This window comes from Macaca thibetana, chromosome X (assembly GCF_024542745.1).
Source record: "Macaca thibetana thibetana isolate TM-01 chromosome X, ASM2454274v1, whole genome shotgun sequence".
Taxonomy (NCBI): Eukaryota; Metazoa; Chordata; class Mammalia; order Primates; family Cercopithecidae; genus Macaca; species Macaca thibetana.
The window spans coordinates 62,102,903-62,120,281 of NC_065598.1; the positions used below are offsets into that span (position 1 = coordinate 62,102,903).

The window sequence follows — 17,379 nt, forward strand, 5'->3', positions numbered from 1 at the left end:
CTGGTAGGTTAGGCCTGCAAACCTTTTTCCTGGTTCCTCTTAAATGGACTTTCAATTTAAATACAATTAATTTCATCAAAAGACTTGAGTACTTACTGTGTGTGTCAGGCTTGTATCTGGGCCCTTACAAAAATTTTCTCCTTTATTCCTTCATAGTAGCTCTATGAGAAAGGTACTAATTTATTCACATTTTACAAAGAGTATAAGGCTCAAGGCCTGGGCTCCAAATTTAATTTGAAATGGAGCTGGGAATTGAACTATACAGTTTGTAGATAGAGTCCATGTTCTGGCTACCACTCTCCAATACTGACTCTTGTAATATGAGTGTTAACTCTGTAACTCTAGGCCAGGCCAAGAGCCTCATATGTGTCAGGTTTTGTCTGTTAGGTATAATCAAATTGAATGTAGAAAGTACTATCCTAGGAGGTTAAACCACTATAAAACTACAAGGAAACAAAGACCCAAATTCCCGTCAGAGTCAGGAAAGGCTTTGAAGGGGGAGGTGGTGGCATTTGCAGTGTATTTTGAAGATTGGGTAGGTCTTTTTGCTTTTTCTTTTTCCTTTCTCTCTCTTTCTTTCTTTCTTTTCTTTCTCTTTCTTTCTTTCTTTCTTTCTTTCTTTCTTTCTTTCTTTCTTTCTTTCTTTCTTTCTTTCTTTCTTTCTCTTTCTCTCTCTCTCTCTCTCTCTCTCTCTCTCTCTCTCTCTCTCTCTCTCTTTCTTTTTTTGACAGAGCCTCCCTGTTTTTCCCAGGCTGGAGTGTGCAGTGTCATGACCACTGCTCACTCCAGCCTCAAACTCCTAGGCTCAGCAATCCTCCCCACTCAGCCTCCTGAGTACCTGGGACTATTGGTGCACACCACCTGGGTAGGTCTTTTATAGGAAGAATTAAGAGTAAATAAGGAGGTTGTTTCAAATTGAAGTTCGGGGTGAAGCAGGACAACTTGTGTACAGTTGAATAACTTAATTTTTAGCATCTCTAGCCTTGACTAGTTTGCTAGACTGCAGACTCCAGATGTGAGGCAGCTGTTTTGCTTCAGGACAGGATTTGACCTATGCTATACCCAAATGCATGTAATACAAACAATGTAATAACATTTCTGCTGTATTAACCTTATGTTTGCTTTCCCTAAGCACATACTATCTGGAGGATTTCAAGGCGTCCATGCTCATATTAGGTGGAAACAAATAAGCCAGCATTAAAAGTTCTCCAAAAAATAGGCAAATTAATCTAGAGTCATAAAGCAGGTTAATTGCTGATTGGGGTTAGAAGAAATTGCTGCTTAAGGCCAGTGAAAAAATGGGGAAGTGACTGCTAATGGGCCTAAGATTTCTTTCTGGAGTTGTGAAAATATTCTAAAATTGATTATGGCAAAAGTTGCACAGTTTTGTGAATATACTAAAAACCACTGACTTGTACACTTTAAGTGGGTAAAGTTTATGCTCTTTAAATTACATCTCAATGAAGCTGTTGAAAAATTCGTTACAGTTTTGGAAGAAGTTGTAATGGCTTGGGAAAAAGTTTACAATATAATGTTAAGTAATAAAGCAGAATATGAAATTGTACATAAGCCATAATCCAAACTAGGTTAAAAGTATGACAAGCTTGCAGATAATGTTTAATTTTTTTTCTTTTTTTTGTATTTTCCAATTTTTCTAATAATCATACATTCCCTTTAATAATTCATTTTTATAATTTTCTTCAAATATGCATAAAATACATATTTTAATTGGTAGACCTAAAATAATTTTTCTTTTGTACTTTTTACTTTGTTCCATTTTCTGATTTTCTACAATTAAAATGTACAGGTTTAATAACCAGACAAAACTAATGTATTTGAAAATACTATAAAATATCCATCATACATCATAGCATCTACAAATAAATAAGAATAATTTAAGTCAATTAATGAAAGAATGAACACTCAGGGGACAATCTGCACAAGAAATAATATGTTTGGCTAGTAAATACATAGAAATATGCTAAACCTCATTTATAACAGCCAAAGTATAAAAGCAATTGATGTTGCCCATTTTTGTTGAAGGTGTAGGGAAAAAGACACTTTCATACAGGGATAGTTGGAGTGTAGACTTGTGCCACCACTCCAGAAAGTAATTTGACAATACCTATTAAGATAAAAAAAATTTACTGAGCAATTAAAGTTTTAGGATGTTATTCAACAGAAACATTTACACAAGTGTATGATGAAATACAAGATGTTTATTGCATAATTCATGGTAATATGGAAAAGTTAGAAGCAACTTAAATGCCTATCAATAAGAGATTGCTTAAATAAATTTTAGTTCATCAATATACTGAAGAATACTACAAAGCTATTAAAAAGAATGGGGGTAGTTTTATATGTACACATACAGAAAAATGCCTACAACATATTCTAGATGAAGAAAGCAAAATTTAAACAAGAATGTATGAGTCCATTTTTGTTGAAAAATATAGGTTAATATATACACAGAAAAATTCTGTGAAGGGCAGACAACAAATTGTTATCTGTGGGGTAGGTTTATGGGGGACTTTCAGTTTCAACAAAGGAGGAAAACTGAGTTTTAATCCTAGATTTTCTGCTTACCTAGGCATGAGGCCTTATATAAGTTAGTTTCCATTTTCTCATATGTAATGGGGCTAAAAATTGTATGTATTTCATAAAATTACCTTGAAGATAACTAATGTAACTAATAAATATCAGTTATTTAAGATGTAGGCAATAAATATGTTATTTTGCTGTATACTACTATAATTTTTAACAATTTTTACACATTTTTCTAAAATCAGAAGAGAAGGTGAGAAGATTGACAATCTACGTTCAAATAATGGTTTGGTGACTTTGTCAGAGTACCAAGTAAGATGAACAGAAACTGCATAAAACCTCCCCATGAGAAGCAGAATATCTGGTAACCTACAAAGGAGCTCCCCAGATAGGGAAAGCCTTAGATCTCTATTCTTAAAATTTATTGGAAACTGAAGCATTTTTACATGCATTATCCCAAATCTGTCAGTTATTATTACTCTATAGATAAAGCAGAGGCTCTGAAGTTAAGTAACTTCCCCAAAGTCACACATGGTGGAACCTTGAATCTTACCAGGTTCTGTTTGACTCCAAATTCATGCTTTTTCATATTGCACAACACTGTCCAGATTAATTCAAGTGGGGAGTGAACATTTTCTGGTGCATCCCTTAGCCTCTTGCACAGTCATTGCCTTTCACATACCCAGACTGTTTCTTTGCTTTAGGGACTGGAAAGTGGAAGTGGAACCCCCTATGTTCTGTTCTGGGATATTTCCGGGGTGAGCCAAGAGTAGCTGTGTGTCCTGCTAGGTCATGGACTTTCACTGACCACAGAGGTTGAGAACCCTTGAGCAAAATAAATTCTTGTATCTCACTAGTTTGGGAGCAAAGCAGAAGTGTCAAAAGCTGACAAAGCCCAGCTGGAGCAGGGATGTTGAAATGGACACAAATATACATGCCCTGTGGACACAATCAATATAAATGTTCTAAATTTATTCCTGCTCCTGTGCTTATACTTTCTGTTACCTTGTAGCTAATCTTGGAGCTACTCTTCCATTCTCTTTTGCCCCATATTTCAGGTGCCTAGCTGTGCTATTCTCCTCTTCATCTTCATAGTCAAATTTCTCATTGAGGGTCTGTGTAGCTCACATCTGGACTACTACAAATGTCTTGTCATGGGTCTACCTATCTCAAATTTATGTTTAAATGTATCCCAAACAGTCTATTTTTATTATCTTTTCTCAGTCCTCGAAATGCTTCACCAGCTCCTCCTCATGATCAGGTTTCATTATCTTAGGATTTAAACCTGGACATATGCAGTTATCAGGCAGATAAAAGTAGGAAACGTAAATATAATTTACTTCTAATTTTTACTATCTGCTATAGTATAAACTTTGTGAGGTAGAGATTTTGTGTATTTCATTTACTGATATGTCACAAGTGCCTAGAAATTGGCTTGAAACCTTGGGAGCTCAATAAATATTTATTGAATGGGTGAATGTATAAACATTCTAAGATCTTGTAGTTAATTTTCTTCCTTTGCAGTACTCAAATAGGAATAAAATCTGCCATGTAAAGTTTAGAGGTCATATATTCCAAGGAATAAGACTCTACAAGTTTTCTTGAAAGCACTGTCCAATTTATAAAACTGCTCACTGCTAGGGAATGTATTCTTTTGTTCATGTTATTCATTTAGTTCCTGCATGCCTACTCTGTGCCTGACCCTGAGCTGGCACTGGAAATACAAAAATGAGTACAAAATAATACTGCTTTCAGAAAACCCAAAATCCAGAGGGAAACACAGACGCATGACAACTAACTAGAATTTTAGGCCACACATAGTAAGTGCCCTGTAATATATACTAAATAGTCCAGGGGTAGAAAGGAGAGAGATCACCTTGAATTCTGGAATCAGAAAAGAAATCTCGCCAGGCGCGGTGGCTCACACCTGTAATCCTAGAAATTTGGGAGGCTGAGGCAGGCTGATTGCCTGAGCTCAGGAGTTTGAGATCAACCTGGGCAACATGATGAAACCTCATCTCTACTAAAATACAAAAAAAAAAAAAAAAAAAAAAAAAAAAAAAAAAAAAAAAGCCAGGCATGGCGGCATGTGCCTGTAGTCCTAGTTACTCGGGAGGCTGAACCTGGGAGGCAGAGATTGCAGTGAGCGGAGATCGTGCCACTGCACTCCAGCCTGGGCAACAGAGAGAGACTCTGTCTCAAAAAAGCAAAAACAGAAACAAAGTAACTCCCAGTGTAGGTAATCTATCCATGGCAACTAAGCCCATTAAAGTCTTAGCAGGTGCCAAATGAGGTGTTTTTTGGCATAGCTTCCAATATTACAGACTGCAAAGATGTCCCTTTCCCCAAGTACTCCCTCCCCAGGTCTTTTCTTCTCTGTAGTATATAATCACAGTTCCGTTAGCCTTCTTTTACAGGTTATGGTCTCATGACCCAGAACACTTTTTGAGAGTACTAAGTAGGTTTTCTTCCTAAGTACTAACTATTCTAGTAAGCTATGATAGTCAACCCCATGACTGGGGAGTTGGGAAATTCGAGCACTCACTGAGGGTGTGCTGACTTAGATGGAAAAATGTCCTGAATAACCTAATAGTGAAATCAGCCCTTCACTCCCATGGAGCAACTAGGGTGGTGTAGCAATGTAACTGTGGGACAGAGAAGACATGTGGAAATAAACAAGACAGACTTAACAGGAGTCACCAGAGTGCCCAGAGTCGCAGAGGTCACCACCACTTGCACATCTTTGATTGACTTGGTCACTGTCACCTAGATGAAGAGTGATGACATTAAATTTAATGATTCTTTGTAAGGCTGTTCCTGGCTGGCACTACTGAGGTTGTGCCAGCAGATCTAAACAGGCAGGCAGATCTAAAGGCTGAGATACCTGGGGCAAACTGTCTTAATGGAACTGTAACTGATGCTGAGCCATGTGAGGAGGTGCAAAGTGTCAAACAGTAGAGGCTACCTTTTCAATATATATGAATCACTTAACTCAAATGCAGCTGCTGCTCATCTCCATTTTGGAAGCTATTGCAAGGAAAAATTCAGTTAATAATATTTTCATCTGGCTGTCTTCCTTTGCTATAATCTCTTGAAGTGAGAGTTACATATCACTGATATGTAAATACATATATATATATATATGGCATTTTCAAGAGCATTTCATTTTTCCAAAGCCCTGATAAACATTTTATATCTTTCTGGTACTTGGAAGAAACGTGTACTACTCATGCTATGTTGGGCACATGTCCATGCTGTTGCTGGTTGATGGAGCTTTAAGAGTTGGTTTGGTTCCTACTACTTGAGGGTAGGTTCTCAAATTTATGGATCCAAGCTGTCACCATTATCAATTCTGATAGTGTCAAATTAATCAAAGGTGTAAAACAGTGTCGCTCAGTCTTGGCTGCACTTTATTTTTTATTTTATTTTATTTTGTTTTATTTTATTTTATTTTATTTTTTACCAATAGGAGATGCAGTTCAAGAAAGCAGCCATGAGGTCAGAGGGAATACATAGCATTTACAGAGTTAGCTACCTGTACAGAATGAATTACACGTGCAAAAATAAAAATCTCAAGACGACAGGACAGCGTGAGCTCCACCCCACTCCTTCAATCACCCGAGCATGTGGTAATCCCAGGCGGGTGGCCCCAGAGTATGTAGGGGGTGGGGGTGGGAGTGATGCATGGAAGGAAAAGCCACTGGCCATGGAAATTACTAGAGAATAACCGCCCCCCCCCCCCCCCCCCCCCCCCACACACACACACACTCAGACACATGATAGGATACAGACATAGGGCAGATGACACCTAGCTGGGATGGGAAGGATAGGAATTGAAGTCTATACAGCCTGCTGTAAGAGGGAGGGGAGTGGGAAGCTCCTAGCCACTGTTCAACTACATGGTACAGGGAAACTCTCTTTTCAGAAGGAAAAGGGTTTTTCCCTCAGGGTGCTGCAAAGCCCATCTCTTACCCAGTCTGGGCAGGGGGCTCTGCCCTGAGGGTGGGCCAAGGAACAACGGGGAAGTTTATATGTACAAACCGGTTCCCAAACTACTTCCCACTTCTCCCTCCTCTAACCAGAAGGGGGAAAAAGAGAAGAGAAAAGGATGTATTAGGGCCTGTGTTGCAACTGTCTTTCAGAAGGGACAGTGGCCCACAGCCTTCCTCCCTTCACCTTCCGCCTACTCCCAAGAATGCATCTGGAAGGAGGCTGGAGGCCTGGTGAGATTCTCCTCTATCTCTGGCCTCCCCTGGGAGGAAGAAGGCTATGGGGCCAAGAACAGAGGAGTCAAGGCCCCAGGATTTATTCTAACTCCTGCTAAAATCTGTTTTTTTAAAAATAATCACAATTTGTGGGTCAAAAACTAATTTGTAACCAGGCATCAGACAGAGTCAGAATCACCCTAGGGGGACAGTGGGGTTCCAAACAGGGTGCTGTAGCTCCATCTCTGTTGTTCCCTTAACCCCCTAGGGTCTCTAACCCAATCAGTCCAACCAATCCTGGGTACTAACTATCCAAATGTAGGATAGCTCCTCTTGGGAAGAGGGCAGGGGACATGTCCAGCAAGTGCCAGAGAACTTGGCTCAGGATCACCTCCACCCGTGTCAGTCAGCTCTGCTCTCAGCCCAGGTTGTGGTCCTCCAGCTTGGCTCCTGGGAGTAGTGGTGCCTGCATGGAGGGTGGATGGTACATCTCTTTAGGATGTAGACAAGGCAGGTGGGCACATTGGCATTTGACAGTCCCACAGAAGGGTAATTGATACCTCTTCCCCTCCACTGACAACGCAGAACACAGAAGCCACCCTTTCTTCCCACAGAAATCCTAGCAAAGGGGGAAGAGGCACAAGATACGATTTTCCTCAGAGTCCCAAACCACAAGTACAGAATAAATAACTTAAAAGCACTAAGGAAGGGAAATGGGGGGCTTTCGAGGCAGGAGCTCTGAGATAGGAAGAGAAGCCAGTCAAGGTGAAGGGGGGGTGGCAAGCAGCAGTTGGGAACTTGGGCTACCCTGGTAGGGCAGTGGGGCAGGGTGGGTAGGAAGAACACAGGGCCACCCCAGGAGATTGAGGCTGGGCCCCTTCCTGGGGCAGGGAATGAGGTAAGAAAACATTTCAAATAAAGCAGCACAGTTCCCTCGCACCTTGGGGCCCCACTCCTCACCAGCCCTGGGTCAGGGAGGAGAGTCATGGGGAGTAATTCTGACACAGCTCCCTCTCCATACCCTCCCTTTCCCATTCCTTGAAGTTGTAGAGGCTGGAGGTCCTTTCTTGGCACCCAACAACAAAAGGACAGCTCCTGCTGCCAAGGAAGCCATTGGGGACTAAGGAGAAAGGGCTGTCCCTGTGAAGGGCAGGGAAGGTGGCGGCAATTCTGGATGCCCACCTCAGCAGAGAGTACTCTGTTCCTGCCTACCCCTGGGACTGGGGGACATTTGATAGGACCCTCCTCACAGACAGGACATGCCCATCCTTGCCCCTCAGCTCCAAGTACTGGACCCATTTACATTGCTGAGGGCAACGAGGGCAGGCCCCCTTCAGGCTCAGCTTCCAACCCACAGCCTTCCAGACCACCACATTGCTCCTCAGCGGGCTTAGTCCAATTCCTACGGTGGGGGACAGGCAGTGCCCTGACACAGTGCCCAGTCAGGCCCCTGGCCTAGCTGGACATTCAGTAACTCACAGAATAAATAGAAAAACAGCCTCCCCACCAAACTTATGTCCAAGGCATAATATGTCCAGGTCTGAGTCATGCACGCCGAGGAGTTGTGCTCCATTGTAGAGGACCTTGACATCCCCCAGGGGCACATAATCAGATCCTCTGCCTGCCTGGCACACCGAGATTCCCAAGCCCCAACCCTCAGCAGCCATTCATTTGCCAGGCTATGGCACCTGGGTAGGGATCAGGAGAGAGGGTTCTGCTCAGCCAAAGGCTATCTCTTGCACTGAAGTCAGTTGATGTCATCATAGATGTTGGCCATCAGAGGTATCGGTAACTTTGGCTTCTTGTTGGAGCCCAGGTTGGAGGAAGTCCCTATCAGGCTCAGATGGGACTCCTTTTTCTACGTTTTCTGTGTCTCAGAGCTGTTGGTACCTAGACCTCATCCCTGATTTTCCCTCGTCTTGGGGGAGCCTGAATCAGAGGGTGAGAGATCAGAGAAGCAGTCGCACTTAAGCTGGCTGATCAGGGCCTGGCTGTCAGTCATATCAAAACTGTCATTATCCTGGGAACTCTCCACCTCTGGATGGACAGCTGAGGCCCTGAAGAAATACATCTTCAAGGTTCACCTCTGCTCATCTGTGTGCTGTGGGCAGTGCAGGGACTTTGTGCACATCTTCTTGGTATCTTCAGAAATCACCCTACATTGCATGCTTAGCAGGATATGAAACTCCACTGGCCCCAGGTTTCATAGCTGATCCCAGTTGAGTTGTTATACTTAAAAAAAAATCAAATCACTAAGTTCCCCATTTTTGCATTTTAAAGACTCAGATCTTCGAGGGGAATCGCGGTTCTTGCCTGATTTTCTCTTCTCAGCTTTATTCTCTGAGCCATAGGACCAGTCGTTGTCGTTGATGTCATCATTATCCTCTTGGTCACTCTCAGACTTGCCCATATTGTTGCTATTGGCAATCCGGTGGTTGGCGATTCGGCTGCTATTCCCACCCATTCCCAGGCACTTATCCAGATGGGGAGCAAAACGGGAGGCAGGAATGCTACAGTTGCAACCAGTGCAGACACACTCCTTGCTCTCCCACTGGTTGAAAACCAAAATCGTTCACGCTATCAGGGTCCATGTCATCCAGGAAGAAGTAGCCACACTAGGCAGCCTGATGTACCTCAAAGCAGAATCCCGAACAAGAATTCTAGACCAGGTCCGCTTATGTTTCCCTAGCTATGGCCTCTAGCTTGCTGTTATTCAGGCCAGACAAAGGCATTTCCTCCATTTTCATTTATAAACTCTTGTGGAGAGGAGGCTCTGACTGTTCATAGCACAGCAGGTGGGCGGGGGGTGGGGGGTGGAGAAGGAGGAATGGGGGAGTGGGGAGAAAGAGGGGGTGGTCAGGCAGTCTCTCAGGGACGTATTCTCTGGGGGCGGCTTCTCCAGAACCCCATGTCCGTTGGTCCATTCTCACCTCTCCTTGGGGCCCAAGGCCCGGCCAGTGGTTGGGCCTCCTTCCTGCCTCACCGCCTCACCGGGCGGCCATGGCCTCTTCCCCTCCCTTCTTATCGAATCACCGCCTCCTCCTCCTCACCTACCCTGCCCCGGCACAGTCCTCTGCGCCATCTTGGCTACACTTTAGAGTCACCTGGAAAACTTTAAAAGTTCAAATATCCAGATATTACCTCAGACAAATTAAATCGAAGTCTTTAGGAGTAGGTCCCAGATATCAGTATTTATTAGAGCTCTGTATTAGTCTGTTCTCATGCTGCTAATAAAGACATACCTGAGACTGGATACTTTATAAAGGAAAGAGGTTTAAATAACTCATAGTTCCATATGGCTGAGGAGGCCTCACAATCATGGTGGAAGGCAAAGGAGAAGCAAAGGCACGTCTTACACAGCAGCAGGCAAGAGGGCATATGCAGGGGAATTCCTTTTTATAAAACCATCAGACCTCATGAGACTTATTCACTATCAGGAGGACAGTACAGAAAACACCTGTCCCCATGATTCAATTACCTCCCACTGGGTCTCTCCCACAACACTCCGGGATTATTACAATTCGAGGTGAGATTTGGGTGGGGACATAGAGCCAAACCATATCAAGCCCCCAGTCTAATTTCAACATGCAGCCAAGGTTAAGAACCACCACATTAGAGTAATCACTGTGTAAATCTAGATGCCATTTGCGTTACTGTGACAAGAGATATAACTAGCAACATTTGCAGAAATTACTATTTCTTCTTCCTTTCCACATTTTGGTATGGGCATACATAATAAATATTATTCTGTGAAATCAAACTTAAATACTGTCCTTGATGCGTGTGTGATCAAAATGTAGAGTCAGGGCCTCGCCAGGCATAGGAAGAATTCTTAGTATTTGAAACAGTGCCTAAATGGGATAAAGGGTAAGGAGAGAGTCTGAAATTAGATAACAGATACAAAATGCCCTCCCACGTCAGCACGCCCTATTACTTGGACATAATACTATCCAGTATTCAAAGAGTTAATATCATATTACTTGATTCTTTGGTAAGTTTCCTACCCTATGAATTCCTTCTCTTATTTATTTTTTTATGGGAACCAAGTTACCTAAAGTCTTATTTTAATAAATTTAATGTTATAGGCAACTTTGTTGGGATCTATACATCTCATAAAATAAGCAATAAATATATTTATTAGGCTAAGATAAATTAGAATAGGAAACATCTGGCAATATTCTGTTTGAGTTCTCACTTTTTCAGGTCAGTACAGCAGTGTGGAACAAATATGTATATATATTTAAAGAAAGAAATTAGTATTGGAAGACTGGAAAAAAGAATATCAAATGGTTAATAGAATTTCAATTATAAAAACAAAGGCAGACTGTTTTGTCTATCCTGTACATGGCTTCCAAAATAAAATAGATTCAGGCTCTCCAAAAGGATAGGTTCAGGCTCTCTAGAAGAAGTACAATGGACTCTTGCTTTATTTCAAGCACTTGCCTCAGGCATATTTCTTGGTTCTAAGTGGAATAATCCAAACTGAGCATTTGTCTTAGAAATTTCATTGATGGAGAGGCATTTCTTTGTCTCAAGATTTTGTAGTTGGCCGGGCATGGTGTAATCCCAGCACTTTGGGAGGCCGAAGTGGGCAGATCACCTGAGTGAGATCAGGAGTTTGAGACCAGACTGGCAAACATGGCGAAACCCTGTCTCTACTAAAAATACAAAAATTAGCTGGGTGTGGTGGCATGTGCCTGTAATCTCAGCTACCCAGGAGGCTGAGGCAGGAGACTCGCTGGAACCCAGGAGGCAGAGGTTGCAGCAAGCCGAGATCGTGCCACTGCACTCTAGCCTGGGTGGCAGAGCAAGACTCGGTCTTTCTCTCTCTCTCTCTCTCTCTCTCTCTATATATATATATATATATATATATATATTCATTCATATAATATATATTCATTCATATATAGTTTATATATATATATTCATTCAATAAACTTTTTTTCATTCAATAAACTTGTATTGAGGGAATGACTACTATGTTCTAGGCACTGATGATACAAAAGTAGAAAAGGGGACAAGACAAATTACTTGCTCTTTGAACTTACAGTCTGGTTAAGAAGAACTGACAATGAACAAGTAAATCTCTTTTTTCACCTTTTCTCTTTGCACTTTAAATAATTATATATTTGTATTGTCTCCTTTTAGAGACTAAAATTCATGAGGTATGGGACCCTGTTTTGTTCACCACTATATTTCCAGTTCTTGGTGCAGAGTAAGCACTAAATAAATATTTGTTAAATGAAAGAACTCAGAGCAATAGAAAAGCAAATGGTGGTTTGTTATATTTTGAGTTCATGAGTTTTACTACTGTCTTCATTGTACTCTGTTTTTGACAATAGCTCAACAGTCAAGCAGTCAGGAAAGACTAATTTTTGCCTAAAGATCTTGTGTCTTGGAAAGGGAACCGAGATCTTCCTCCATTGTTCTAAAATCACATCTACCAGTACTACGTTCTGAAGGGCAGCGCCATGAGCACAGGCAAAGTAAAATGAGCTAAAGCATTTGTTTGAAAGCTTTCCATTTTATGAGATGAATTCTTTCATCATTTTGAAATCTAGGGGCAGCTGTTAGTAGCTTCCTAGTCTTCATTGAGAAAGTTGGTTAATAATATATTTTACTTAAATATATTATTTATATATATATTTATATATATATATAAAGCACCCTATTTAATAAATGGTGCTGGGAAAATTGGCTAGCCATAAGTAGAAAGCTGAAACTGGATCCTTTCCTTACTCCTTATACGAAAATTAATTCAAGATGGATTAGAGACTTCAATGTTAGACCTAATACCATAAAAATCCTAGAAGAAAACCTAGGTAATACCATTCAGGACATAGGCATGGGCAAGGACTTTATGTCTAAAACACCAAAAGCAATGGCAACAAAAGCCAAAATTGACAAATGAGATCTAATTAAACTAAAGAGCTTCTGCACAGCAAAAGAAACTACCATCAGAGTGAACAGGCAACCTACAGAATGGGAGAAAATTTTTGCAATCTACTCATCAAAGGGCTAATATCCAGAACCTACAAAGAACTCAAACAAATTTACAAGAATAAAACAAACAACCCCATCAAAAGTGGGCAAAGGATATGAATAGACATTTCTCAAAAGAAGACATTCATACAGCCAACAGACACATGAAAAAATGCTCATCATCACTGGCCATCAGAGAAATGCAAATCAAAACCACAATGAGATACCATCTCACACCAGTTAGAATGGCAATCATTAAAAAGTCAGGAAACAACAGGTGCTGGAGAGGATGTGGAGAAATAGGAACACTTTTACACTGTTGGTGGGATTGTAAACTAGTTCAACCATTATGGAAAACAGTATGGTGATTCCTCAAGGATCTAGAACTAGAAGTACCATATAACCCAGCCATCCCATTACTGGGTATATACCCAAAGGATTATAAATCATGCTGCTATAGAGACACATGCACACGTATGTTTATTGCGGCACTATTCACAATAGCAAAGACTTGGAATCAACCCCAATGTCCATCAATGACAGACTGGATTAAGAAAATGTGGCACATATATACCATGGAATACTATGCAGCCATAAAAAAAGATGAGTTTGTGTCCTTTGTAGGGACATGGATGCAGCTGGAAACCATCATTCTCAGCAAACTATCGCAAGAACAGAAAACCAAACACCGCATGTTCTCACTCATAGGTGGGAACTGAACAATGAGATCACTTGGACTCGGGAAGGGGAACGTCACACACCGGGGCCTATCTTGGGGAGGGGGGAGGGGGGAGGGATTGCACTGGGAGTTATACCTGATGTAAATGACGAGTTGATGGTTGCTGACGAATTGATGGGTGCAGCACACCAACATGGCACAAGTATACATATGTAACAAACCTGCATATTATGCACATGTACCCTAGAACTTAAAGTATAATAATAATAATAAAATAATAATAATAATATATTTTACTTATACATTTCAGAATGTACATAGTGTTTCTAATTTGGGGGAAGTTACAACCCACTGCATTACTGAGTTTTTGTCCAATGTAACATTTTACCGTTTCTCAGACATATGCCCAAATAAGAACATCCACGAAAGACATTGGCACTTGCTTGGCTTAGTAGAAGAGACCATGGCTCTTCAGGGGAGAAGAGAAGCAAGGCCTACGTTATTGAAACTTATTTAGTGAACTGACACCAGGACAATTTACCCAGATTATTTTGTGGTGGTCTTACCATTCAGCACAGTGATTGCTTTTTCTTCTGTAGGCTGTCTAAAACAATGTAGTGATAGGATTAGCAAAAAAAAAAATTTCCCAAACGAGGAAAAGCCAAGGTTTAATATTCATTTGGTAAACATTAAGACTCCTCAGTCATTTGGTTTGAGGCTAGCAGCAAAGTATGCTGATTATTTCATTACCTTTTTAGTATGGGCTGTGGGCCCTAGGAAAATACAGAACATTTGGAGATTTAGAAATGTTTGATTCTTGAAGCTATCCAAACTACAGTTTGATTATTTCCATAGCATGGCAATTTGACATCATTTTACTCCTCAGATCTTCTTGGCTGCTTTCTACTGATACAGATCTAATTGTCCCAGGAAACCCTGGAATGATGTAACTCATTTGCTATATTGAGTCCTCCTGAACTATGGACTTAAAGATACCACCTTAGTTGGCTTAATTCACCCACCTCTTTGATCTTATTGGTAGCTCCTGCTCCAGCTATGCTATTCTCACCTTTAGTTCTTTCTCTGTTATGTCTTTAAAACTCTCCACAGCCTTTAAAGACTAAGTTTGATGTCTACTTCTCTGGTTATCATAGAACTACCTATAAATCCCAATCACTTTTGCTCATGCTACTTTGTGATATATATGACTCTATGATGTTTTTACCATAAAACCAGAGGGCACTCAGTCTAGGAGATTTTTTCTGAAGTGCAAAAAATAATTAAAACACAAGTTCATATATATGTCTCTTTTACACAGTCTCAATACCTACATGAACACGTGTTCTAGAAGCTGTATTCCTTCTTTTGATAGGGTCCAGTCTACCAAAAAGAAGAGGACCCTATGAAATGCATAATAAGTTCTTTGTTAATATTATGTAACATGTTGGAGCAACACTGTAGTGACAACATAGTTCTTTTACTTTTTGAAGTATGCTAGGTTCATTCCTGCATATCAAAACTCAGTCCTGGGTAAATTGAAGCCTGGACTTTCTTGAGAATTTTAAACCTTGTGTAAACATTATATTTAAGTGAATGTGTTTTTTATAAGATATATTGACTGAAAGCGATGACAAAATCCTTCCTTTCCTTTGAAGTTAAGTTTATTGGAGAGGTTATGGAAGCACATGTAGAACTTTGCGAAATAAAAGGGAATAAAATGAGTAAACATGTAAGGGGAGTTTAGCAGGTGGAAGTGAAAGAGTGGGGAAGCAGTACAAACTGATCTCTTTAACAATAGCTTGAAGTTTTGTATTCATTTTGTGTTATTTAATTTTAATTCTTATCTTTAAAAATTTTTTTGCTTAAGGTATTGGGGTACAGGTAGTATTTGGTTACATGTGTAAGTTCTTTAGTGGTGATTTGTAAGATTTTGGTGCACCCATCACCCAAGCAGTATACATTGATCATGGGGGATTATCTTTTGGATGTGTTGTTGGATTAGGTTAGCTGGTATTTTGTTAAGGATTTTAGCATCTATGTTCATCAAGGATATTGGTCGGTAGTTTTCCTTTTTGGTTATGTTCCTTCCTAGTTTTGGTATTAGGGTGATGCTGGCTTCATAAAATGAATTAGGGAGAGTTTCTTCTTTCTCTAGCTTGTGAAATAGTGTCAAAAGAATTGGTACCAATTATTTGAATGTCTGGTAGAATTCTCCTGTGAATCTATCTGGTCCTGGATTTCTTTTTGTTGGTAATTTTAAAATTACTATTTTAGTCTCTTTGCTTGTTATTGGTCTGCTCAGGATATCTAATTCTTCCTGATTTAAGCTAGTGGGGTTGTATTTTTACAGGAATTTATCCACCTGTTCTGGATTTTCTAGTTTATGTGCATAAAGGTGTTCATAGTAGCCTTGAATGATCTTTTGTACTGTCAGCTGTAATACCTCCTGTTTCATTTCTTAATGAGGTTATTTGGATTTTCTCTCTACTTTTCTTGGTTAATTTTGCTAATGGTCTATCAATTTTATTTATTTTTTCAAAGAACCAGGTTTTGTTGTTTCATTTATCTTTTGTATTTTTTTGTTTAAATTTCATTTAGTTCTGCTCTGATCTTGGTTATTTCCTTTCTTCTGCTGGGTTTGGGTTTGGTTTGTTCTTGTTTCTCTATTTCCTTGAGGTGTGACCTTAGAATGTCAGTTTGTACTCTTTTTGTCTTTTTTATACAGGCATTTAGGGCTATAAACTTTCCTCTTAGCACCGACTTTGCTGTATCTCAGAAATTTCGATAGGTTGTGTCATTATTGTCATTCAGTTTCAAAAAATTTTTAATTTTTCACCTTCATTTCGTTTTTGACCCAATGCTCATTCAGGATCAGGTTATTTAACTTCCATAGTTTTGAAGGTTCCTTTTGGAGTTGATTTCCAGTTTTATTCCACTGTGATCTGAGAGACTGCTTGATATAATTTCAATTTTCTTAAATCTATTAAGCCTCATTTTATGGCCTATCATATGACCTATCTTGGAGAAAGTTCCATGCACTGTTGAATAGAATATGTAGTCTGTGGTTGTTGAATGAAATGTTCTGTATATATCAGTTAATTCTATTTGTTCCAAGGTATAGTTTAAATCCATTGTTTCTTTGTTTGTTGTGGGAAGTCAGGGACCCCGAATGGAGGGACCAGCTGAAGCCATGGCAGAAGAAAATAAATTATGAAGATTTTATGAACATTTATTAGTTCCCCAAATTAATACTTTTACAGTCTCTTACACCTGTCTTTACTGTAATTTCTGAACATAAATTGTGAAGATTTCATGGACATTTATCACTTCCCCAATCAATAATCTTATAATTCCCTATGCCTGTCTTTAGTTTAATCTCTTAATCCCATCATCTTCATAAGCTGAGAATGTATGTCGCCTCAGAACCCTGTGATGATTGCGTTAACTGCACAAATTGTTCGTAAAGCATGTGTGTTTGAACAATATGAAATCTGGGCACCTTAAAAAAGAATAGGGTAACAGTGATGTTCAGGGAATAAGGGAAATAACCATTCAGTCTGACTGCCTGGGAGCCAGTCAGAACAGAGCCGTATTTCTTATGCGTAAGCCAAATATCACTGAATTCTTTCCCCAGTAAGGAATATTAATAATTAACAGCCCTGGGAAAGAATGCATTCCTGGGGGGGGGCCTCTAAAATGGCCGCTCTGGGGGTGTCTACCTTATGCAGTTGCAGATAAGGGATGAAACACACCCTGGCCTCCTGCAGCGCCCACAGGCTTGCTAGGATTAGGAAATTCCAGCCTGATGAATTCTAGTCAGACCAATTCTCTGCTCTTGAACCCTGTTAAGGTGTTTATCAATGACAATGCATGCACAGTGGGACATGGAAGTTCATTAGTGATTCTGGTTTTGCCCTGACCTTGTGATCCCACCCTGACCTTCTCCCTTGTGATCTCTTGTTGCCCTTG

The 17,379-nt window shown here is 40.2% G+C and overlaps 1 pseudogene; it reads right to left on the reverse strand.

Moving 5' to 3' along the window:
* Nucleotides 1–8,496: 8,496 nt before the first annotated feature.
* On the reverse strand, nucleotides 8,497–9,496 carry LOC126946536 (ataxin-7-like protein 3; annotated as a pseudogene).
* Nucleotides 9,497–17,379: the final 7,883 nt, after the last annotated feature.